Source organism: Marmota monax, unplaced genomic scaffold, assembly GCF_021218885.2.
Source record: "Marmota monax isolate L192 unplaced genomic scaffold, Marmota_monax_Labrador192_F-V1.1 WCK01_AAM20220418_F8-fsc00069, whole genome shotgun sequence".
Classification (NCBI taxonomy): domain Eukaryota; kingdom Metazoa; phylum Chordata; class Mammalia; order Rodentia; family Sciuridae; genus Marmota; species Marmota monax.
Window position 1 is genome coordinate 5,461,453 of NW_026695243.1, and position 26,406 is coordinate 5,487,858.

Below are 26,406 nucleotides of genomic sequence, written 5' to 3' on the forward strand. Positions count from 1 at the left end.
GTCCGCCCGCCCCTGGCGCGCGCTGCAGTCCTCCGGCTGCGCTGCGGCTCGGCGGCGGGGGCTGCTTCCAGAGCACCGCGACCGCGGCCCGAGGACTCCTTGCGAGGTAAGCGGCGGCCGACGCGGGCCCAGGGTGACCCACTCCCAGATCTGGAACTGCCGGGGGAGGGCAGGGGTGCCTCGAGGCTGCCTCCCAGGAACAGCGGGCGCTTCACCAGGCGACCGGCGAAGCAGGCGCCGTTCCGTCCTGGCAGAGGCTGAGCGAGTGGTGGGGCTTTGGAATGAGGGGCCTGGCTCCTGGTGAGGGGGTGCTCTAAAGCCACCTGGAGCCTCTGCTGGAGGAGCTGTCTTGTTCTCTTCTAAAACCACCCTGCTGGGAGCCAGTAACTCCGCGGTTGCCTCCAGCCCTGGGGCTTTGCGAGTGTGTTAAGTCCAGGAGGAAACGTGCGACTCGGGATGGAAAGAACCTGCACCTAGGAACACGAGCAAGTCTGGGGCGGGGTACCCACTGGGTCTTCTGCGTTTTGTACTAGTGGAAAGTCTCTCTCTTTTAAGGAAGAGGGGTAACCCTTGCCTTGCCTTCCTCATGGGACTTCAGTGAAGAAGAGATGGGAAAGCCAATTGAAGAGCCAGAACTCCGGAGGCGTTCAGCCCAGGGTTCAAGTCCTAATTCTTCTACTTAGTAGCCGTGTGACCTTGGGCTAGAGTGAAACCTCATCTGTTAAAAGCAGAAAATAATAGTCCTTTCTCATACGTTGCTGTGAGGATTAAATATAAAGGACTTAGCGTGGCGTTGGGCACATGAAAGCTCATTACATAGTGCTGTTAATATTAGCATTGTTGAAGTAGTAAGGTTTAGTAGAATAATCACACTTATATGTGGTCCTAATACAGTGCCATTTTGGTCTGTAGAATCCTTTCCCCTTTTGTCATTCTGGGCCCCCTTTGCCTTCTGTTTTACAATGGCATGTGAACCTGTTGTTCCTACCAAATGAGTCAGGCAGGATAGGAACATTAATTTACTTGAGCAGATGGGTATCAGATTCCCTTTGGGAGGGTGGGGGAGAGAAAAGTGCCAGGCATGTGCTGCCACCAAAAAAAGCACAGTACAGTGATTGACTGTCAGAACTGGAAGCTGCCTGGAGAACCATGTAATCCAGCTGTCTCCTTTCGCAAACAGAGAAACTGGACCTGGAATGAGGACAGGACTTTGATTTTGCTCAGGACTCAACAGAGTGTTGGCACTGGGTGGTGGAGAGGCTGTACATCTTACCAGGCACTGTGCTTTCCCTATGTTCTAACATAATTCTTGCTTTATTCTACAAATAGTTACAGAGTCCCTACTGTGTGTTTGTACACCCACCAGGAACCGGAGATAGAGTTGTGAATGAAACAAACATGGTCTCTGTCCCCTTGGGGCTTTTTCCATAACTAGCTATGTTAGTTTGAGGATATATATGTTTTATAATAACATAAACATTATAAGCAATACGTTTTATAATAACAATAAGTTCCAGCTCCCAGCGAGCTTGCCTCATAGCAGCTGGCCCCAAGGGACAGCAGTACATAAGAGGCCTGAATTGTTTCATGATCCCTTGCTGTTCCACATCCCTTGTGGAAGCCTGGTGAGATTTTAGAGACTGGAGAAAACGCTGCTTTGTCAGAGCTTTTAGGAAAGGATTTCCTTCTGGTCTGGAACACTTGGACTTCTTTGTCTTTCTGGTTTTAGGCCTCTTCTTGTTGTTAAATTTCTGAAAAGAGCAACCCTTACCATAATGCCTTCATTCTGGTTTCCATGGTTATCAGGGGAATTGTATTTTTATGATAGCACAAGTAGCTATTAAGCAATGCTTGGTCAAGTCCTCAACCACTTCACCCAGGATTTGTCTTGGATTTTTGTTGCTTTTCAGTTGCAATACAGACATACCCTCCTTTCTCCCTTTTTTCCCTCCTCCTTTTCTTCCTTTTTTTCATTCTTTTCTTCAACAAACATGCACTGGTGGCAGGGCCAAGAGATGTGGGAATAAGAACAGATAAAAATAGAGACCCTGGCCTTGGGGACCTCATAATTGATGGAGGGAGAGTTGGGTAAACTGAGGACATTGCCACATCAAGAGGCAGATCAGCAGGTCTCTGATAAAAATGTACATGGAAGCCAGCAAGAGCTCTCTGAGGCAGGAGGGATAGTGACCCCCGCAACCAAGAAGACATCACACACTTTTCAAAGGAAATGTCAAAGAAACTAGTTCTTTTTTATGGGCCTCAGTCACACAGGAACAATAGATGGTGTAACAAGCATTTTGTTCTTTCAATTTGCCTTAATGAATGAACCTTCTCTTGAGTCACCTTCATGGGCTTTGTTTGAGATGCCTGTTCATTTTCCTCATTACCCTCTGTTAGCTTAATGATTAGTTTCCCACTCATCTGAAATGTTGGATATTGTATACATAAAGGTAGGATAAAGAGAGACATTAAGATTTTGTCTATTAATTTAAATGTTTAACCAGTGTGTCTCATTTCACAAGTTGGGTTCTAATGCAGTCACAGAGTTGTTGTTGTTTTTTTTTTTCCCCCAAGTAGTTTCCCAAGTCCTCTAATGCCCTCAGTCGTGAGAATTCCAAGCCCTCTGGAAGCTTATGCAGTCTATAGGGGTTAGTCTTAACCATCACTGTCCAGAGGAGAGAACAGTGTCTGACTGGCGTACCCACTTTGTTATTTCTGACACAGCTATATGGTGTCACTATTGAGGAGCTGTCCTGCCTGGTCCAAAGATGTGTGGATGTGTGGTCATTGCGGCTTGACACCCTTTTTGGTCCAGAACCCTGCCAGCAGTATCCCATGCTTGGATTCCCAAGTTAGAGCTTTTTTCTTTTTTTTTTTTCCCCCCAGTTTATGCTCACATTCTTAGCTATTTTCCCCAAAGCACTGAAACGGACTGAAGTTGGGAGCCACCGTCCCTCCCATCTGAAATTGGGAACGGCATCCTCAAGCCATGGAGGCTGGGAGGGCTGCAACCTCCACATCCTGACAGGTGCCAAAGAACCCAAGATCTCCAGCTTCCTACCCCCACCCTGTCTAACCTAGGCCAACTAAATTCTCCAATGTATATCACCTGGGTTTTGTTTCTATAAATTGTAACTGCTTCTGTGAGACCTGCAAAGAAATAGTCTAGCTGCTCCTCTCCCTCAGTTCAACCAAATTGCATAAAAATCACTATTCATTTTTCTTTTGCAGGCTGGTGGCTGAATGTAGCCAACTGGGATGCAGGCAGTGTCTCTGGGCTAGGCTCTTGGCAACAGCACCATATGCTGGGCCTTGTGCTGTCACCAGGCTGGGTTTCCCTGGTCTCCTGGAGTCACCCGAGACCATCCAAGATATCCTATTTTCAAATCTTTTATCAGAGCTTAAGGGCTCAATAACTTTTTTTTTCTTTTCCTAAATTTAACCCAAGTCCTTTTAGTAAATTAGTTCCACTTCTCTTCAGCATTTTAATTAACCAAGGATTCTCAGGAATGGCAGCCTTCAACAAGATGTCCACTCTAGGACTTTGGGTACCTACTCAATCTTACTTTTTCACATGTAGGAGGGACCCTCAGGTGACCCTTGACAACACACTTCTTGTTCTCTGGAGATTGTCTCTGCCTACACTCCTAAGAGATTAGACAATGAAAATATACAGGACTGAAAATTTACTTGACATATATCTTAGAGGTTTGGGAGGCAAGGTTTTAATTTTTAAATGAAGGATTTTGGCCAGGGCCGGGGCAGTGGCACACACCTATAGTCTGAGCTACTTACGAGGATCCCTTGGGCCTAGGAGTTTGAGACCAATCTAGGCAACATGGAAAAATCCATCACCCCGCCTTGTCTCAAAAAGGAAAAAATAAAAAGCTGGTTATGTGATTGAAGAAAAAAGGAAGTCTTTTCAATAGTTCTCTGTTTTTCTAAGAATCAAACAATGATCAATATATTCCGTTTTCTTTATTATGAACTTTTTTTAGTATGAAAAATAACAAATATGCATACAGGAAAAAAAAATCCACAAAGGTTTATAAGGGAAATACAGTGTAATCACCACCACCTCAAGAACTGGACGTTGCCAGTACATACGCAGTCCTTCCTTCCAAATCATAACCTCCTCCCCTAGAAGAAACCACTATCTCCACTTTTATGGTAACCATCCTTTGTTTTTCTAAATAGTTTACTTCCCCATGTTTACATCCCTAAGCAGTGTAATTTAGTTTTACTACTTTAACTTCATATGTGTGGAAGCATACTGTTTGCATTTTGTTCGACTTCTTTCGCTCAGATTCTTGCTTGTGGCATCTATCCACGTGGCAGCCTGACTGACTTTCATTGCTGATAGTGTTTGATGGTATGAATAGGTCAGAGTGTGTTTATTCATTTTATGATGGATGGACACGGATTGCTTACAGTCTCTGACTGCCAGGAATATCCATAGACATTTTCTGTGGTGTATGTGAATGAGCTTCTTTCACATACATTGTGATTTCTCCTTTGAGCCATAGGTATCTAAGAAATGCATTTCTTAATTTCCAAACTTATGAGTATCTTCTGGTTATCTTTGGTTAATTGATTGTGGTCAGTGAACTTGTTCTATATAATTTTAATTTTTTTCGAAATCCTAGTTAAGTCTATATTTGTGATTAGTTGTTTTTTTTTTTTTAATAAATGTTCCAGGTGTGGTTAAAAGTAATGTGCATCCTACAGTTATTGGATTCATTGTTCTATATAAAACCATTGTTATCAAGTTTATCGATCACATTCAGGTCTTTGTTCTTATTTTTTGCCTCTATGAGATTATACAGTTGTGTTAAAATATCCAACCATGATTATGAATTTATCTATTTCACCTTTTTTTTTTTTTTTTTTTTTTTGCTTTATGCCTTTGAGCCCATATTATCAAGTGCATATAATTGTAAAACTGTTATATCTCCCTGGTGAGTTAACCTTTTATCCTTAGGAAGCTGCCCTTTTTTATCCCTAGTAGATTTTTTTTTTGCCTTATATTCTATTTCATCTGATAGTAGAACTATGTCACCTTCTTAGTTGATCTGGATGAGTTATATTTTCCTGCCTTTTAGTTTCAACTTTTATGTATCCGTGTTTTAAGATTGGCTCTCATAAACAACACATAATTTTTTTTTTCAGGGGTTGGGGCAGGTCCTAGGAATTGAACTCAGGGGTGCTCTAGAACTGAGCTACATCTTATCTATCTATTTATTTATTTATTTATTTTAGACAAGGTCTTGCTAAGTTGCTTAGGGCTTGCTAAATTGCTTAGGGTGACCTCAAACTTGTGATTCTCCTCCTTCAGCCTCTGGAGTCACTGGGATTATAGCCATGTACCACCATGCCCAGCAGGTTTGTTTTGTTTTTTTTATAGGCTGACTCTTTGTCTTTTAACTGGAACGGTTAGTCTGTTTTCATTTAATATCACCACTGTTGTGTTTGGGTTTAAGTCTGCCTCCTTATTTTATGTTCTCTATATATTTGTCATGCCGCTCCTCCATTTTGTTTTAGCTTGCTTTCTTCTTTTGGTTTTTTAAAATCATTTTGTTTTTTGTGTTTTTACTTCTCCTGTTTTGGATGTTATATACTTTCTCTTCTTTAGTTACCCCAGAAATTTTAATTTAACCAAAGTTGATAGATTAAAGTTAGATGTGATATCCTTACTGTTTGGGGGGACTGTGCGGGGATCTTAGAAACTTGAATTTCATTTATCCCCTTCACACCTAATAGTAGACTAGTTGCAAATACAGTGTATCAGCTTTGATTAGAGTCGTTTAGGGACCTACAAAGGAAAAAGGAAAGAGAAGAAAGAATTTACTTGAGAACTAGGTATTTGCGGGAACTGGTTGCACGTGATCAGCTTAGACTATCTGAACTTTAAAAAGAAAATCTCTCCCTCTTAATCCCTCAACCTTGCTTGTCTAAATTTGGCCACATTCCTCAGATGATCTATCCTGAGTTGCCCCCATTCCTGGCAAGGGGGATGGATATTCCAATTGTCTGTTTTGGGTCAGGTATCATCTTGTGTAGTAGAGGACTGAGGCACAGCCAGTGACAGCTCCATTAGGACTACATGGACTGGGAGCAGAGTTCCTCTAAGAAAAATAAAGTGTGCTGGACAGAAAAAAGTTATACCTACCACATCTACTACACTGAGTAATGAATGGCTGGGAAGTGACAGAAGGAAGAGGGTTAGAGGTTACAATTGGAATGAACTCAATCTGTATAAGGAAAAAGGGGAAGAGGTCACTGACAGGGAAGGAAGGAGACAGGAGGAGTCTGGTCTGATAGTTCCTTTGACCACCAGCCACTGAGCACAGGTGGGACATCTTGGTTGTCTGTAGCAGCAGAGGTGAGGGAGGGCTGGTGTAGGGCTGTCTGGCATGTGGATGTAGTCAACATGTCAGCCCTGGTGCTTACTGTTCTCACAGTTCTTTCCAAGTGAAACGTATACATTCATGACTCCTGTTCATATACGGGTAACCATGTTTTCTCCCATAAACTTGTGCTCCATCTCCACCCTCTAATCAAAACTTCCTGGACCAGAGATAGACATCAGAGGCACGAACAGCCCCAGTTCACAGGATCACCAGGGACCTGTGATGTGACCAGTGGGGAAAAAGAGATGCATGCTGTCTCTCAGAAATTTGAACTGGGGACTACTGGCAGACAAGTTGAAATGGTAGAGAGATAGTGAGATAGAGAAGGGGCCTTTGAGGAGTCCTTGCAAGATGATGGTGATGAGGTGGAGAAAAGTTTGTGTTGAGTCCAGGTAAAGAGACTGGAGCAGGCCCAGGCAGAGTGGCTGAGGTATGAGATGAGTAAAGCCCCATGGACTTGAGCTACTGAGGGTCTTGGAGCTGCTGTGGATCCAGACTTTTCATTTTGACTCTGAGAGATTTAGCCCTCCCAGGGTCCTTTTCTTCCATTTCCATAAGCTCCTATAATCCTTAGTAGACCACAAACACCCTTACAATAAGTGCTACCTTATTTGCACTTTCAGTAAAAAGACTGCCTAGAACAGATGTTCAAAACTTGGGGGGCATTGCTCACCTGGGTTAATTTTTTTTTGCTTCCAGTGCTGTTCCAATATCCTCTTCTGCAGAACATAACATCTTCTCTTTGCCGTTGGATGATTGGGAGCTATAAACCTTGTTGCCTTGGTTATAACAGTGGGGTCTGGACAACCATTGGCTGGCCAGGTAGTGAGCAGCTGCCTGTAGGCTAGCAGTGAGCGTAACTCTCTTTGGATCTCTTCGTTCCATACCTCACAATAGAAAACTCTGACTTAACTGATGGGTATAACTTATTTTTCCCCCTAAGGTGTAGATAGGATTGGCTTAAAATGTGATGCAGAGGGGCTGGGGTTGTGGCTCAAGAGGTAGAGTGCTCACCTAGCATGCATGAGGCATGGATTCGATCCTCAGCACCACATAAAAAAATAAAGATATTGTGTCCACCTATAACAAAAACATAAATTTTTTTAAAAAATGTGATGCAGAAGCCAGGTATGGTGGTAGAGCCTGTAATCCTAGCAGCTAGGGAGGCTGAGGCAAGAGGATCACAAGTTCAAAGCCAGTCTCAGCAACTTAGGCCCTAAGCAACTTAGTGAGACCCTGTCTCAAAATTTCAAAAAGGGCTGGGAATGTGGCTCAATGATTAAGCGCTTCTAGGTTCATTCTGTGGTAACACCCCCCCCTCCCAAAAATGTGATGTAGAGAGAGAAAGAGAAATGGATTTAGGGAAAGGAAGGAGTCATAGGAGAGAGGGAGTCCATCACCATTTGTTGTGTGTTTACTAAGCATCAGGCACAGTGTTAACTGCGTTCTAGCCATTCTTTCCTTTCATCCTCCTAACAACTCCTTAAGGTAGTATTACCCCCATTGTTATAGATGAGGAAGCAGAGATAGAGCTGGTCTGACTCCACTGAATGTGTAATGTCACAGTAAATTAGCCATCACTTGGTGTGGAATTGCCTCAAGCTGAGAGTGATTAAAGGGAAGTGGCTGGGAAACAGATTGTGGCTGGAGAGGAGCAGAAGATGGTGGGAATGGGACCCCAATCAGTTAGATCCCTTCTCAGACCAGACTGCCTGGAGATAGGCCAGAGGGAAGCAACCATAACGTATAGGTTGGTTTGGGTCCACTTGCCAGGTGGGGGTGCCCTGGACTCGTGGATTCTGGCTTGAGGTCCTAAATCTTGGGGCAAGGCTTCCTAACAGAGAACTGTCGGTCCAACTCAGACATTGTACAATACTCAAGTGCATGTTAATTGAAGGAAACGTCATTTCTATTTGATGGTCTACTGGTGTACATATCTGGGATGGTGAGGCTAATAGGCCCTATACTATTGTTTCACAAATTAATGACCCCGGCACTGCAAGATAGGACCTGGGAGGTGGTGGAGAGGCTTTGGACTCCATTCCTGTTAGGAACCTACCTGTACTGCTTAGCAGCTCAGTAAAATTTGAGGTACTCCTGGAAGCTAGGGGTAAGACTACCCCTGCATTCTGAGTTGTTGGAAGTGCTCTTGAGAGTACCTGCCATTTAGTAAGCCCTTAAAACACCTTTTGCTGGCCCCTCAGGGTTGCCCATAGAATTTATGTGAGAATCAGGACTAAAACACAGTCTTAGGATTCCCTGCCCCATGCTTCTTCTTAGGAGAATCATGGTGAATAGGCAGTGAGCTGAAAGAGGGGAAGAAGGTCCTGTGGCTTCAAATCCCTCAGAAAACACCTCCCTTACATCAGAACACAGCATTCTGGGTAATGGCATCAAATGTCAAAGCTGAAAATAAGAAACAGCTGGTTATTTCACAGGGCGTAGAGAGCTGAGGTTTGAAGAAACAGTGAAAAGCCCAGCTGAAATGTTCATCACCTCCAAAGTTTTCAGTTTTGTCTCATTTCCAACAGTGTGTGTAGGTGGAGAAGTGCAGGGCTTTTGTGGTTCATATTTTACTCTCTAGTCCTTAAGAACAGTTTCAAACCCAAATCCACAAAAGTAGACAAATCTACTTTGATTTTAAGATTTTAAACCATTAATCTATTACAGTTGTTCAATTAATACAGTTTGTACTTACACTGGTACTTTGTATGCCTCACAATATTGAGTAACCCCTCCACCCACCTCCCAACACACACTTTTTGGTACTAAATAGAGTTCTGAGCTTCCCTAGATCATCCCCCATCCCTTTTTTTTTTTTTTTTTTTAAATTAAAACCTAAGCTCCCACCATTTTTGTACTGAGATTGCCAACTCTGATTTTTCTATTATTATAATAATCATGGTACAAGAACACAGAGTTCAGTCACCTACCCTCAAGATTAGCCAGTGAAGCAGAGGCAGAACCCAAACTAGAATGTGAAGCCCATTAAGCCCCTCCTGTCCAAGTCATTTAAGCAGGAGGGATAGAGCCTTTTGTACAGGCACTCAAGGCAGCTTCCATTGCCCACCCAATTAACTAGTAGCTCCCATACCCTTTGGAAGGGGTGTCTGTGTGAACCAACTGACCACTCTTTGTTTGCTTGTTCTTTTGTGGTGCTGGAGATTGAACCCAGGGCATTGTGCAAGCCCTCTACAAACTGAGCTATATCCCCAGCCCACAAACTGACCATTTTTGCTATCACTGCAGACTCCTGGAGCTGCAGCCAGACTGAACTAAGAACCGTGTCCTAAGCCTGGCTGGAGGCTCCCCACTCAGGTCTTTTGCTGATGCTGTCATCTCCTCTGCCTGCCCTTCATTCTCTGGATATCCTAGCCCTACCCATATCTCAGGGTCTAGCTCAGATGCCGACTCATCCGTGAAGCTTGGTTAAAAACAAAGACCTTGGATGAGCCTGGCTTCAATGGCTCCAATCCTCTCTTTCCAGTAGAGTGATTTGAGGAAAGGCCATTAAGTTCTCTCACGCTTAGTTCCTTCATCTGTGAAATGAAACAATAACTACTTTCAATCAGTGCTTCTCAAGCTTATGGTGCATATAAGTTCCCTGGTGATCTTGTTAAAATGCCAGTGCTGACCTAGTAGGTGTGGGGTGGTGCCCAAGATTTGCAATTTCTAATAAATACCTAGATCATGGGAACACATTTTGAGTTGCATGGTTTTGAAGAGGTGTTGAGAGAATAAAATGAAATTATGTATGAAAGGCATTCAAGATGGTGCCTTTTAAACAGTGGTGCTTAGTCAATTGTGGCTGCTGCTGTTTTTGTTACATTCTATTATTATTGGCTGATTTCCCTGGCTGGAAGTCACATTTTTATTCCCCCGACCCCCGCCACCCCTAGGGGGTTGAACCAAGCGCTATGCATGCTAGGCAAGTGCTCTCCCATTGAGCTACATCCCCAGCTGTTTTTATTTATCTATTTGTACTGGAGATTGAACCCAGAGGCACTTAACCACTGAGTCACATCCCCAGCCCTTTTATTTTGAGATAGGGTCTCACTGTCTGAGACTGGCTTTGAACTTGGGATCACTAAATTTTTCTTTCTTTTTTTTGTGCGGTGGGGGCGGTTATCAGGAATTGAACCCAGGTGTGCTGAACCATTGAGACATATCCCCAGCCCTTTTTAATATTTATTTTGAGATAGGGTCTTGTTGAGTTGCTCAGAGCCTCACTATGTTGATGAAGCTAGCTTTGAACTTGCAGTCCTCCTGCCTCAGCCTCCTCTGCTGCTGGGGTTACAGGCGTGCTCCACTGCACCCATTGGGCTTTCCCTTTTCTTGTGGCACTAAGGGCTTTTCCCCTTGTACTGTGTTTCATTTTGTTTTTGTTATGCATTTTTGGGCGGGGGCGGGGTTGTCATTACTAGACTTGGGAGCAGGACCTTTGATCTGTTTCCCTATTGACCCCTCATGGTGCTTACAGTGTGGTCTTACATACAGCCAGTGTTGAATACACACTTGGGCTTTATTTACTTTTTTTTTTTTATTCCACAGGGATCTATGTGGCAGTGAGGTGGACAGAGTGAGTGGTGTTGAGGTATCAGATAACAGCATAATCATTCATTTATTCAGTATTGAGCACCTACTGTGGGCCAGTCATAATACAAAACAATGGTAAAAGCTTCTGCCCTTAAAGGAGCTTACATTTTACTTCAGGGAGACAGGTAATAAATAAAGAAAAACATACTTAAAATCATGAGCTCCTTAGGAGCAGAGAAGGTGTTTAATTCACCACAGTGAATTTCCTCATGGTGTTCAGGCCCCACACCAGCTGGCCAACGTGGGTCTGCATGTGCCCTTTCACTGTTCACATAGTTGGTTCCAGTGGGATAACTGGGTGTTTCCTCACGTCCCCTTCATTCACCCCACAAATCCACTCATACAAAAGCATTAGTGAACTGCAAAGATGTTACTGGCAGTTTTGTGAAGGAGTCAAAGAAAGAGCTTCACATTAGGCAACTTGACTGTGTCTCCATAGTTCCCCTCCAACCACTGTTCACACCTAGGTTTCCCCTGGTGGCCCTTTTCACCACACTGCTTCAGCTACAGGTTCTTCAGGAACAGACACCTCGGTTCCTGACCCCAACTACCCACCCATCATGATGATCAGCAAACTAAACAGCCCAGAGAGCATACCTTTCTCAGAAGCAGTGGAAGTACAGACAGCAAAACCAGACAAGGCAAAGCTTTCATTTCAGTGCCTTCCATACAGAGTTCTGTAGTTTTCCAAGGGTGTTCATCTCCACTATCTCCTTCGTGAGTCCTTTTCCGTCGTGCACCCGTTAGACATTGGACTAGCCAAGGACTTGGTCAGGAGACCTCTTCTATTTTGTCACTAGTAATCTTCTCTTAAGTTATGTTTAAAATATCCTCCAGATATTCAAATGTCACTCCCCCAGAGACCTTCCTTGACAACCCTATCTAAAATAGCCCCTACACGCACATGTACCCCTTAGCCTGCTTCGTAGTATTTACATTAATATTTGTTTAATTTGTTGTCTGCCTCGGATGGTAGGGACCTTTTCTTGTTTACAGCTTTTCAGTACTTGGAACAGTGCCTGGCGCATAGACAATGAATACTTGTTGAATAAATGATTGTTTTCTTTAGAATTTCTCAAAATCTCCATGAGGTGTGGCAGGGCAGCCATCTTTAGCCTCAGAGAGGTGAGGAAGTCCATCAACCCTGTGAAGTTCAAAGACTTGCCTCAAGTTACAGGACTAGGAAGCAGGAGAGAGAGCTTGTTGAGAGCCAAATCTTATGAGACTCATCTCCCCAGAGCGGGTCTCTGCCTCTCCTCCTGAGACTGGGGACACCAGATGGCCTGGAGCATGTGGATTCCTCCAGTTACAGGGGACGTTATGAGGGAGTCAGATAGACACCCTGAGCCCAAATCTTGGGAACGTAAGAAAATGGAAGTGTTTGGGGCCCACCGCAGCACCTGCTCCCTACCTTCCCAGACAGTGTTTTTCCAGTTTCTTCTCAGGCAGCACACTCCAGGTGCACAGGTCCTGGGGGATGTTCGTTACTCTTTAATTTCACACTGGAGGCCCCGATGGCAGGTAGGAAGGGCAAAACTTGAAGAGCACATTTTTAAAAAGTGTTACCTGGTTTTAGAAACCCTGTTGCTGCGTGGATCCCCATGGGTTGGTGTAAGACAGTAAATAAATGCCAAATGGAGCAACAGGCAGTGTGGCATTTGAGAAAGGAAATCAGCATCTGAGCTCACAGTGGGTCCTAAGGGGAGAATTATTGGCTTCATTCTAGATTCAGACCCCTGGAGTTAGGGACAGGGACTTATTTAGAGGAAGGCGAATCTGAAGGATAGAAACTAACCTGCTGGGTGTCCTCTTTCCCTGAGAGGCCTGCTGTAGCTCATTTGCTTCCTACTGCAGTGGGCTTCTTGGGCCCCCAAGAACCCTGAAGCCCCAGGAGTTTCTGTGTCAGATGCTGTCTTAGTCTGTTTTTTATTGCTATAACAAAATATTTGAGACCAGGTATTACAAAGAATACAGGTTCCGACAGGCATTGTGACCATGCCTGTAAGCCCAGCAACTTGGGAGGTTGAGGCAGGAGGACTTCAAGCTTGAGATGAGCCTGGTAAACTTAGTGAGACCCTGTCTGGCAGAGGAGTGGGGAAATTTAAAATCTGGGGATGTAACTCAGTGGTAGAGGACTCGTGGGTTCAGTCCCCAATATCATAAAATTCAAACATACAGGTTTATTTAGCTTATAGTTACAGAATGCAGGAAGTCTAAGAGCATACCTATAGTCCTACCTACTTGGGAGGCCAAGGTAGGAGGACGTACTGAGCCCAGGGATTTGAGGCCAGCTTGTATACCAAGACCTGATCTTAAAAAAAAGAACAACCAAGAGCCTGCATTTGCATCTGCTGTGCCTCTGGTAAGGGCCTTCTTGCTGCATCATAATTTGGTGAAGGCATCACATGATGAGACCGCACTGTGCTAGCTTGGGTCTCTATTCCTTATTAAGCCACTAAGACCATCATAGGGCCCTACTTTCATGACCTCATCTAATTGTGATTACTTCCCAAGGCCCAACCTCCAAATATCATTAAAATGACTTTGGAGATTAAATTTCCAACACCTGAATTCCCAGGGACACACTCAAATCATAGCAGGTACCCTTGCCCAGAATTTCTTTGTTATTATTGTTATTATTAGAGCTTTATGGTTATACATAGTATTAGGGTTCATCCCCACAAATTCATACATGCATGGAAATTGATTTCACTTCATGATCTCCCCCTTTTCCCTTCTGTCCTCCCCCCCTCTCCCATTCTCCTTCCTTTACTAAACTTCCTTTTGCTCATCTGTTAATTTGTATTTGATGGGGATCTTTATGTTACCCTTCCCTCCCCCTTTCCTTTATTTTTATTCTAGCTTCCACATGTGAAAGAAAACGTTCGACCTTTAAGTTTCTGGGTTTGGCTAATTTCACTTAGCATGATATTCTCCATTTACCAGCAAATACCATAATTTCATTCTTTTTTATGGCTGAGTAGAACTCCATTGTATGTATGTATGTGTATGTGTATGTGTGTGTGTATATATATATACACACACACACATATACATACATACACATACACACACCACTATTTCTTAATCCATTCACCTGTTGACAGGCATCTGGGTTGATTCCATCCATAATTTAGCTATTGTGAATTGTGTTGTTGTAAACATTGAGGGTTTGCCCAGAATTTCTGAGATACCTCCATGTCATCTTGAGGAAAGAAATTTATCATTTAACATTTGCAAAATTGTGAGTTTCTGCCTTTATTCTTCCATCTAACATACCTCTACTGGATGGACTGCCTTAAAAGGTATCTCTGATCACCTCCTGAGAAATCGATAATAGAGTACCATCTCTGAGCCTGGCATTCAAGGTCTTTACCCACGTGAAATGAGTAAGAGGGGAGAACCTCAGTGTTCCAAGGGGACAGAACTGAGATCAACTGGGGAAGTAATTAAGAGCTAGACTCTGGCTCAGTTTGGGGAAGAATACTGAAGTCACTGTGGAATAGCCATAGAATGGGCCATCACAAGGTGTCCAGGGGCTTCATAATAGTGCCCTTTACAGTTCCATGTGCTCCATCAGTCAGGAATAATTAAGTTATGCTATAGTGCTATAGTAACAAATTGTCGAGTTGTTGTTTGTTTGTTCTCTTTCTCTCCTCCCCCCGCTCCTTCTCTCCCTCTCTCCTTCTCTCCTTCTCTCCCTCCCTGAAACTGGGGATTGAACCCAGGGGTGCTTTACCACTGAGGTACATCCCGAGACTTTTTTTTTTTTTTTTTTTTTAGACAGGGTCTCATGAAGTTGCTTAGAGCTTTCTAAAGTTGCTGGGGCTAGTGTTGAACTTGAGATATTTCTGCTTCAGCCTCCCAGATTGCACCTGGATACTACCCAAGTTCTTAATGCCTTAACTCAAAATGAAGGTTTATTTTCCATACCCCAATCACTCAAGGATTCAGGTTACCTGGGTAGTCTTCATATACTGCCAGTTGCAGAACCAGAGCTGAATGAGAATAAGCTCTGGAGGATCTTAAATGCTGTAACCCAGAGGTAACACGTATCTCTTCTAAAAACCCATTTGCTAGCCAGGCTCAGTGGCGCATGCCTATAATCCTGGCGACTTGGGAGGTTGAGGCAGCCTTATCTCAAAACACAAAAAGGGCTGGGTATGTGAGTAAGTGGGTAAGTGTCCCAGGGTTCAATCAGTGGTAGGGCGGGTAGACATTAGCTAATTCTAGGCATATGGCCCTGCCCACCTTCAAGAGTGACAAGAGACCAAAATCTCATCAAGTGCCTGGAGGAAAAACTGGAAATAATCAAAAGGCATCAGTTACCAACAGATGGGCATTAGGTCACCACCCTCCCCCTACCCAGCATGGGTGCTGGAGATGGACCCCAGGGCCTCACACACACTACAAGAGCTCTTTTAATCATCACAATAAGCCTTTGGGGTGGTATCAAAATCCTCAATTTATCTAAGAAAACTGAGGCCCAGAGTGGTTAATGGACTTGCTCAAGTTCACTTCCAACTTGATCCCAGGTCTTCTTTGAGATAACTGCTCTTTGCCTGACGCAGCAAAGGCCACATTACTGAAAGGGTTGAAGCTAAGGAGGAGAGCCATATATTAAGGATGCTGCATCGAGGTATGGATGGCGGGTGGCTAACACAATCTATAGACAGCTTGTTAAAAACACATAATTAAAAAAAAAAAAAAAAAACACACATAATTGTTTCTACTCTAGAGATCAAAATTCTGGAGGCCTGAAGCGGTGCTAGGAACAAGCCCTGGGTGATTCATAGGTAGAAAGTCAAGAGCCATGATTAAAGATCTGTTTCTATGGGAAGTCCTACCAAATCTGGCTCAAAGATTCTCTTTACTCTGGAGCTCTGTAAGCTGCAATAGTGCTTAATTCTTTCTGTCTCATGTTGATATTAGCTGTGTTGATTTGCTTATCACTTGATTTGCTTATCATTTTTTCTCATCCCAGTGTCCCCCCAACTCCTGAAGGGCCATGTGGGAAAACAAATAAACTGAGGAATGAAAAGGATTTTTATTCTTTAATTTCTTATGCACATTGAGACCTTAAGAATCTCTGTGTAGATGGCACTGGCCTATAATCCCAGCAGCTCAGGAGGCTCAGACAGGAGGATGGCGAATTCAAAGCCAGCAACAGCAAAGCACTAAGCAGCTCAGTGAGGTTGTGTCTCTAAATAAAATACAAAATAGAACTGGGGATGAAGCTCAATGGCTAAGTACCCCTGAGTTCAATCCCCAGTACCCCCCCCCCAAAAAAAAAAAAGAATCTCTGTGTAGGCTGGGCATAGTGGCACACACCTGTAATCTCATTGACTCAGGAGGCTGAGGCAGGAGAATTGCAACTTAGTGAGACCTTGTCTCAAAAGAAAAAATAAAAAGAACTGGGGTGTAGCTCCATGGAAATGTGTACCTGGTTCAACCTCCAGTAACAACAACAACAAAAGAATATGTGGAAATTTCTAGGTTGATGCAGCTATCTCATGGGGAGGGGGGTGATCCCCAAAGCTCTGTTTACGTAGTAAATTATGTAAGACTAAGAAAACACTAATTATTCACCTAAAAATTGGAGGTAAAGACTTGATGGAAAGAAATTCATTTCTGCTTATTAAAAGCAGTGTTAATAAGTATGTACTTTTTGCTAGATATTAGATGCTGTATTGGATTTTTGCTGTATTCTAACTAAACTGTGGCCTAGGTTTTTGTTAATGGGCTGTTGAGTAACCGTGACAAACCCATCTGGGACCAAAATTGGCAGTGCTGGGTGCTATGAGATGTAACATGGAGCACACAAGGGGTTGGCTGGGTGGAATATGTGATAGTAAACTAGGCTGAAGTTGGCAGGGAGGCAAGCTTCAGTGGCCAGCACGGTGATTGTAATGTAGGTAGTATTATCAAAAGTTCAGTCCTGTCCCCAGTGCCCATCTAATAATTAGGACAAGGTTTCGAGAAAAAGGGGAAAGAAGTTTTATTGCTTTGCTAGCAAAGGAGAAACACAGGATTTCTGTCCCAGAAGCTGTGATTTTGCCTATCAAGGGAAATAGGGTTTTTAAAGAAGTGATTCAAAGGCTACATTTCAGGTGTGCCTTCTCAGGGGTCATAATTCACTTGTGGACTTGGGAGATAGCCATTTCTTAGAGTCGGCTGATTCTGTCCCTGAGGTTTGAATTACTTTACTCCTATTGGTGTAGTTTTTTCTCAAAAAAGATAATTCAGCCTAGGATGGGACAAAGGGTAATCTTGCTTCCCCCAAAATTGGGAAGAAGGAGAAGAAAAATGGGGGGTCAGTTTTTAAATAAGGCTCATAGGTAAGCAGAAACAATTTTGTCCAAAGCATGGATTGGACTCCTGTTTCATTAATAGTGATTTAAATCACATGCCTCCAAAGAATTGGAATATTAGCAGAGGTCCCAGGGAGAGGCCTGCATGAACAGACATGAAGCCTCTTACCTGGAAGGCTATGTAGATTAAGGTTAGCTTGTTCACTCTTTTGGTGGTGCTGGGGATTGAACCCAGGGCCTCATGTATGAGAGGCAAGCACTGTACCAACTGAGCTACATCCCCAGCCCAGCTCATTCACTCTTAAACACCTACCTGTCAGAGTTGTTCCTTGTAGAAGGAAAGAACTTCTTGGAAAGTACATAGTATATGGCACACCCTGGAAAAACAGTACCCAGTTATACCCAGAAGAACTAATCAGAAAGTAGGACGTGGGGTGGAGAACAAGAGGTCTAAGAAGAAGTAGGTCAGAGCTCTTATAATGATCAAAAGATATTCCTTCCAGATGCAGCAATTGGTCCTGTTTAAAATGAACTGGCCCTCAGGGATGAACTGTTTGGATAGTAGATGGTTTGCATACTTTCATATGGGAAATTATAAAAATGGGGATAATATAATTCTTCTAGTGATTTTAAATTGAAGTCAACAGTTAATAAAATATGTACTAGGTGAGCACTTTACCACCTCTGAGCCACAACCCCAGCCTGAGGTGTTTTTTTTTTTTTTTTTTTAAAGAGGATAGAGACATTCAAAAAGAAAAGTGTAAACTGTGTGGGGACATAGTGTGATGGGGGAGGGGATAGCATCTATTATATGGAAGGAGGAGACTGAATCTGAGCTAGTTAGCAGAAGTGGCCTGCGTGAAGGGTCGGGGCTAGATAGAAGAATTATAATATGTGAAGTCTTTGAATTCAGAGAACCAAGTACAGGTTACCAAGACTTATATGGAGATAGCAAAATAATATTTTTTATTACTTTGTAACTGAGGGGAGCCAAGAGCATATGATCATCCCACAGCATCTGTAGGAGATTGGTTCCAGAATACCACCCCCTGCCCCACAGCCACACAACCACAAATACCAAAATCTGCCAGTGTGCAGCAAGCCCCTCATGTAAAATGACATAGTATAGCTGGGTGCACACGCCTGTAATCCCAGTGGCTCCAAAGGCTGAGGCAGAAAGATTGTGAGTTCAAAGCCAGTCTCAGCAACTTAATGAGGCCCTAAGCAACTCAGTGAGACCCTGTCTCTAAATAAAATACAAAAAGGGGGTGGGGATGTTGCTCAGTGGTTAAGCATCCCTGGGTTCAAGAACCTGGTACCAAAAAAAAAAAAAAAAAAAGACATAGTATTTGTATATAACCTATGCACATCCTCTCATATACTTTTTTTTTTAAAAATTTATTCTAATTTGTTATACACAACGGCAGAACTCTCATACACTTTAAATCATCTCTGGATTACTTATATAATACCCAATACAATGTCAGTGCTATATACATAGAGTGCTATATAAATAGTTTTGTTAAATTGTACTGTTTAGGAAATTGACAAGAAAACGTCTGTACCTGTTCATTACAGATACAATTTTATTTTCAATAAGCAGTTGGTTGAATCCATGGATATGGAACTGTGGACTAGAGGGCCAGCTGCAGCTGGCAGGGAGGGGCTTATTGAGGCTGAATTGTATTTAACCCCCTCAGAGTGGCCCTGCTGTCAGAGCTCCTTCTTCATGCAAATAGCACTGTGATAAGAAAAGCAACATTTGAATTATAAAACAATTAGAGACAGAGCCCTGTAAAGCTTTCTGAAAGGTCTTGAGTAAAGTTGGGATGGATGTGGAATGCAAAAATGAGACCTTGTGAGGGAAATAGGTTATGTGAGAGTCAGACAAAAAGGTTATTTCAGCTTGCTGAGGGTGCTACTGGTTGGTTGGAGATAATGATAAACCATCACTTATTGGCATATTTGATTGAAAGAACCCACAGGCTGGAAAAACTCAAAACCCTGCTCTCAAAGGGCCTGGGACAGTGGCACAGGAGTTATCTCAGTGCCTTATAGCTAAGAATGCTCTTCTTGTCTTGAAGAGTTGGAACTGAGAAGGGAGTCAACTTTGGGTGTTGAATCTTCAGAAATAAGTACCCAGATCCTACCTGAAAGAAACTCACAGTCCTATGGAGGATACAGAAGTCCACCAAGTAGGCTTAGAAAAATGATCAGGCCAGTAGAAATAAGCAGGTCTGATACCCAGGTTGTGGTTCTGAAATATAACCTCCATTAAAAGAAACTAGGACAAAAATATATTGAATTGATTTTTGACAAGAGTACAAAAGCAATTCAATGGAGAAAGGCTAACCTTTTCAGCAAGTGGTGCTGGGACAGCTGGACATCATAGGCACACAAATAAATAAATACATAAATAAATTAACTTCAATCTGAACCTTATCTCCAAATAAAAAATGGATCATAGGCTTAGGTGTAAAATGTAAAAGTATAAAACTTTTAGGAAAAAACGAGAGAGAAAAATCTCCAGGATCTAGAACTAGGTAATGAGTTCTTAAACTTGACATCAAAAGCATAATTCATAAAAGGAAAAAATGTCAAAAATGTGTTGGTGGTGTGGTGCAGGCCTTAGGATTGACAAAGAGATCAGGGAAACAGAATAATAGCCTAGAAATAGATCCACACTATTGATAGCTGCATAGGAAAAAAAATTTAGAAAATGAACCTCAATCACCCCCTCATGCCATATCAAACATTAGTTCACAGTGGATCATAGAACAAAAGTAAAAGTTAAAAGCCACAAAGTTCATAAGAAAATATAGGAGACTGTATTTATGACCTAGTGATTACCAGAAGTTTTCCAGTCAAGAAAAAAATTAATAATCATGAAAGAAAAAATGATAAAACTAGCTAGGCATGGTGGTGCAAACCTGTAATTCCTGTAACTCTGAAGGCTGGAGGATCACAAGTGTGAGGCCAGCCTGGGCAACTTATCGAGACCCTATCTCAAAATAAAATTTTAAAACGCTAGGGATGTAGCTCTGTGATAGAGTGCCCTGGTTTCAATCCCCAGTACCATCCATACACACACACACACCAGAATGAAAGAAATGGTAAAACGAGAACTCACTCAGTTACAAAGTTCTCATCAGAAGATTCCATTAAGACAAAGGGCAAATCACAAACTGGGAGAAAATATTCACAGGACATAAATCTGGCAAAAGATATATAAGGACATCTTATAACTCAATAATAAAAATATTGCCTGATTTTAAAATAAGCCAGAGATTTGAATAGGCACTTCAAAAAGGAGATACATGGATGACTGCCTGAAAACATGCTCAACATCATTAGTCATGAGGGAAACAAATGAAAACCAAAACAGTATAGCATTACACACCAGAATGGTAACATTAAAAGACGGACAGCAACAGGTGGTGAAGTTGTAGAGGAACTGTGTTTCTTGGACATTCTTGGTGTGAAATGGTAGAGCCTCTTTGGGAGAAGGGCCCACTGATACCACTCCTAGGTATTTACTTAAAAGAAATTAAAACAGGTTCTCAAAAGCACTTTTTGGAACTATTCATAGCAACATTATTATAACAGTCAAACTGGAAACTGTTCAATCTTCCATCATAGGACAATTGATTTTTTTTTAAGAAAATGATATATTAACATATGCAGTAAAGTACAATTCCACAGTAAAAAGAAATAAACTATTGAGATATGCAACAGGAGATGAAACTCAGATTATACTGAATGTAAGACGCCTTCCAAAAGTATATATACTCCATGATTTCCTTTATAGGAAATTCTAGAATAGACAAAACTAATGGTGGAAAATCAGAGCAATGATTTCCTCTTGGGGTTGGAATTAACTGAAAAGACTCCGGGAACTTCCTGGAATGTTCCCTTTTTTAATAGGGGTTTGGATTACACATGTGACTGCATTTGTCAAAATTCTACAAAAGCATACTGTGGAATGTCCATAATAAAGAATGTGGCATTCTAAAGAGATAAACTATTGATAAACAAAAGCTTAGATGAATATCCAGGGACTTATGCTGAGTGTGTGGGGGGGAAGCCAATCTCAAAAGATTGCATACTATATGAATTAATTTATATAATATTTTTTAAATGACCTGATTTCAGAAATGAAGGACAAATTAATGGTTGCCAGAGATTAGAGGAAGGGGAGGCAGCTGTCAGGTAGGTGTGATTATAAAAGGCCATTGTGAAGGATCCTGTGTGTCTTAGCGTGGTGGTGGATATACAAACCTACACAGATAACAGTTGTACAGAACTTAATACATAAGCACAGAAACACATAACTAAAAATAAAACAGGAAATCTGAATAAAATTATCAGTGTCCTTATGCTGAGCATGATCTTATACTGTAGTTTTGTAAAATATTACCACTGAAGGAAATATGAGCAACATATGCAAGGGACCTCTATATTATTTCTTATAAAGATGTAGATCTGCAATTATATCCATACTTAAAAAAAAAAAACAGCTTCTTAAAGAAACGACTGATACCATGTTTGGGCAGGGAATGTATAAAATAAGCCAGGAACATTTGGACATACCAGAGAGCCAAGAAGCTATCAGAGATTCCTGGGTTGTGTCAAAGGGACTGCAGAACCAACGCGAAAGATGGCTCAAAGAGAGACAACCATAAATGTGCCTCCTGCTAAGAAGATGGCAGTACCACTTACTAGGCATCCTGGGTGTGGAATACAGGAGTGGAATCCAGCAAGTCTCTGGATCCAGCGGCCAACATGCAGGAAATACTGATGTCAGGGGAAAAAGTTGAACTCTCCCATGAGTATGCGTGCAGTTGGGAAAAATCAGACTGTGGGAAACTGGCTAAAAGGGTTGGGTTCTTCAACAAATAAATTGTAAAGAAGCTACAGAGAGAATGGAACCTGTAGATTAAATCAGAATCAAAAGACCTATGAAGCTAAAACCCTAAGGACAAAACTAAAACTATGGTACATGGGAATGCATACTTGCAAGATAAAACCATAAAGAAGTACAAGGACATGATTAATTTAAGGACGTGAAAAACAGGACTTTAGAGACTATCTGAAGCAGGAAGAGAGAAAAAAGAGGGAGAAGAGAAGAAATCAAGAAGCTTTCCCTAGTTACTGACTTGAGCAGTCAGGTGGAAAAAGCTGGTGCCATTGACCATGATATAGAATACAGATGGATGGAGAGATTATAATATGAACTGTTTTAAAAACTGAGCCAGGCATGGTAGTGCATGCCTGTAATCCCAGTGACTTGGGAGACTAAGGCAAGAAGATCACAAGTTTGAGGACAGCCTCAACAATATTATTGAGGCCCTGTCTCCAAAAAAAGAAAAAGAAGGGCTGGTATTGTGGCTCAGCGGTGGAGCGCTCGCCTAGCACGGGCAGGACCTGGGTTCGATCCTCAGCACCACATAAAAATAAAGGCATTGTGTTGTGTCCATCTACAGCTAAAAAATAAATATTTTTTAAAAAAAGAAAAGGAAAGGAAAAAACGGGCTGGGAACATAGCTCAATGGTTAAAGTATCCCCAGTACCAAAAAAATAAAACTGAGATGAAGTTCACATACAATGGATTGCACATTTTGAAACATACTATCAGTGAGGGTTTTTCAAACATATGCACCCATGTAACCAATATACCAATCAAGATATAAAACATTTCCTTCACTTCCAAAGTTGTCTTCAAGACCCTATGGCAAGCAATGTTCCGATTTTTATCACCATAGATTAGTTAGGTCTGTTTTTAAACTTCACCTAAATGGAATTATAACATGAATACTTAGTCTTTTGTGAATGGCTTTTTTTCGCTCCCAACGTGTTTTTGACCTCCATCCACATTATTGCCTGCATCGGTAGTTCATTCCTTTTTATCGCTGTATAGTATTCTGTCATGAATACATCACAATTTATTTATCCAGGATTATGTTGGTGAACATTTGGGTTGTTTCCAGTTTTTTGTTGTTTTATTATTATAACTGAAGCTGCTGTAAGCATTTTTGTATGGGATTTTTTTGGAAATACGTGCTTTAATTTTTATGTGTAAATATCTAGGAATGGAATTCCATTAACTGTAGAAGAAAGTGCCAGTTTTCTGAATTGATGCTAGTAATTTATACTCCTACTAGTGATGGAGAGGTCTGTCTGGCTGCTTCACATCTTTGCTAGTTCAATGCTTTGGGTACTTTTAATTTTAGCCATTTCAGTGCATACAAAGTGGCATTTCATTATGGTTTTACAGTCTCAGCTCCCCAATCTAAAAATCCAAAATTTTGAATGCCAACATGATGCCACAAGTCGAAAATTCCAGAACACAAAACTTTGTTTCATGAATAAAATTACTTAAAATATTACATAAATTATTTTCAGATTCTAAGACATGAAACATAAATGAATCTCATGTTTAAACTTGGAGCCCATCTCCAAGATACTTCATTAGTTTATGCAAATATTCCAAAATCTGAACCATTTCTGGCCCCAAGCATTTTGGATAAGGGATGCTCAACCTACAATGAATACTATGATTTGAGCTTATGAATTTATTGGCTGCTTATTTTTCTTTTGTGAAACTTTTGTTCAGATCTTTTGCCTATTTTTTTTTTTGAACATTTTGGTTACTGAGTGTGCGATTTCTTAACATTCTGGATACAAGCCCTTTGTCCCATATGTGTATTGAAAATATCTGCTCCCATTTTCTCTCTTGTCTTTTCTTGTTCTTAATTGTATTTTTTGATGAACAGAAAATTTAATTTTGATAGACTGGTTTATTAGTTTTTCTTTACCCGGGAGTTAAAAATTTTATTTTCCCATGTTTTCTTCTAGAAGTTTTACAAGCTTTAATGTTTAGGTCTACAACCCATCATGAGTTGGTTTTTGTATAGTCTGAGGTATGTGTCAAGGTTCATTTTTTCCCCATACAGATACCAAATTGTTATCTGTGAATATTGAGCTTTTTATTGAAAGGCTTTTCACCCTTGAATTACATTGACCCTTTTCCAACTCAGTTGACTGATACATGTGTGGCTCTACTTGGAACTCTGTTTTTCTAGGCCATATTCAAGTATATCTTCTGGCTGTTGGGTTGAAGGTATCTAGATTTTGTTTTCTTTTTTTCAAAGAGTGTTCATTCAGTTTCATTCTACAGATGGTAAAATCAATGGCAGAACCTTTTGATATGTCAGGCTGGCTTTTTTTTTCTAATAGTTTTTGTTGTTGTTTTGATGGGAGAAGGAGTAATTATATTTGTTGTCATTGTATCCATTTGTTGGTTGGTTTTGCACATTTGTTGGTTGGTTGGTTTGGCAGTGCTAAGGATTGAACTCAGGACCTCATCCATTCCAGGCAAGTGCTCTACCACTGAGCTACATCCCCAGCAGGCCTGCTTTTATTCTTCAGATTTGAATTAGAATATGGCCAATTCTTCCTGAGACTCCAAATGAATTCTCCACATTGTCTGGGCTAGAATTCCATTGTCTCCCAGCTCTGCATGACCTCTAAGGTTCACCTTTTGGTTCTCAACCCCATACCAGGCCGTCTCCACTAGGGCTCATGCATTCTTGGCCTGCACATGTGCAGCCCGGCTGTGCTGCTCTCTCTGGTCTGGTACCTTGCCTTGCAAACACCAGTCTCTTCAGCAGCTCAGAACTCAAATCTGCCGCTCAATGAGACCACCACTCTGCTCAGCCTCCATCTCTCCCCACCACAGTAAGAAAGTGCCCCGGATGAAAAGGCCTTTGTGGCACTCACCTCCCACCTTCTCTTTTTCTCAAAAATCGTGGTCCTGAGCAGCTCATTGCCCAGTGCCTGAGTGTATATTCAGTTGCCTCATATATTTTATCCAGCTTTATAATTGTTTATGGCAGAGGGGGACTCCAGTTCCAACTATTTTGTCATAACCTAACATGGAAGTCAGAGTTCAGTTTTGGACATAATGTTGATTTTTTCCCCTTGTATTTTATTTATTTATTTATTTTTAATCTCTGGAATAGCCAAGTAGAAATGCCCAACAGGAAATTGTGCATTCCCCTAAGGAACTCGAAAGAGACATCTGGGGTTGGAAATTCAGATTTTGTAGTCATACATGTACAGTGGTAGTGGAAGCTAAGGAGATGGATATGATCACTCAGCTACAGAATTGATGCAGAAATGGATAAAAGAATGTTTTTCTCTTAAAATGACCAAGACAATACAGCTAAAGAAAGAAGTGAGGGACGGGAGATATCAGTATCACAGAACCACCATGAGTAAAGTGGCGTTTATCTAGGGGAATGGTCTTTCTCTATGAAGTGTAACAGTGCAGAGCCCAGCTTTTCTCCAGTGCTGCTGAGGACCTGGTAAAAAGTGACCATGACAGAGGAGCCTCCATGCCCAGGCTCTAGTACTAACCTGTAGAGTTCAAGCCACACCAGGCTTGAGGAAGCTGAGCATTTCTTCCAGATGTGTTCACACGTTTGTGCTTCTAACCTTATTGGGATTAGAGACCTGATAAGTATGAGCACCATTTTCAGAAAACTGAGAGGAAAAGCAAGGCCCTGGGGAGGAAAGCCGTTTGACAGAAGGTCAGTCGTGGAGCCTACCCTGTTCTAGTTCTTATTTCCAGTTGTCTAGAAACAGGCTAACAAGTTCTCTAGGTCATCTGTCTCCTCCACCCTTTTGGTTTTCAGATGGGCAAGTTGACACATAAGTGAGAGGGACCTCGGGTGTGGCTCAGAGATAGAGCACTTGCCTAGCATGTCAGGCCAAGTGTGATCCCTAGCACCACAAAGAAAATAAAAATAAACAAGAGGGCTCGAGGTACAAGAACAGAAATTCAATGAGGTCAGCTTTGCCAAAAGGAGAATCTATTATAAGAGCAAAGAGACCCGATGGCATTCAAAGGGCAAGGATAAAGCTGAGCTCTGGGGAGAGGACTGAGGCGAGGCCTGCTCCAGAGAAACTGGAATGCTTCTGCTCTTTTCTCGGCTTTTTTTCTGTGTCTCTGATTCATTCTTCTCTCATTATAGACCCACTTCTGCCTCCCATCTCAGGGAAAAATGATCACCAGCAACTATCTC

At 41.9% G+C, this 26,406-nt stretch overlaps 1 protein-coding gene across 2 annotated transcripts in view; it reads left to right on the top strand.

Annotated features, from left to right (window-relative positions):
• Positions 1-26,406, top strand: part of Fbxo10 (F-box protein 10) — a 53,516-nt gene continuing 27,110 nt past the window's right edge. For both annotated transcript variants that reach the window (XM_046457442.2, XM_046457443.2), the window contains exon 1: positions 1-106. The gene's annotated coding sequence lies outside the window, so the exon portion shown is untranslated. The remainder of the gene's footprint in view (positions 107-26,406) is intronic.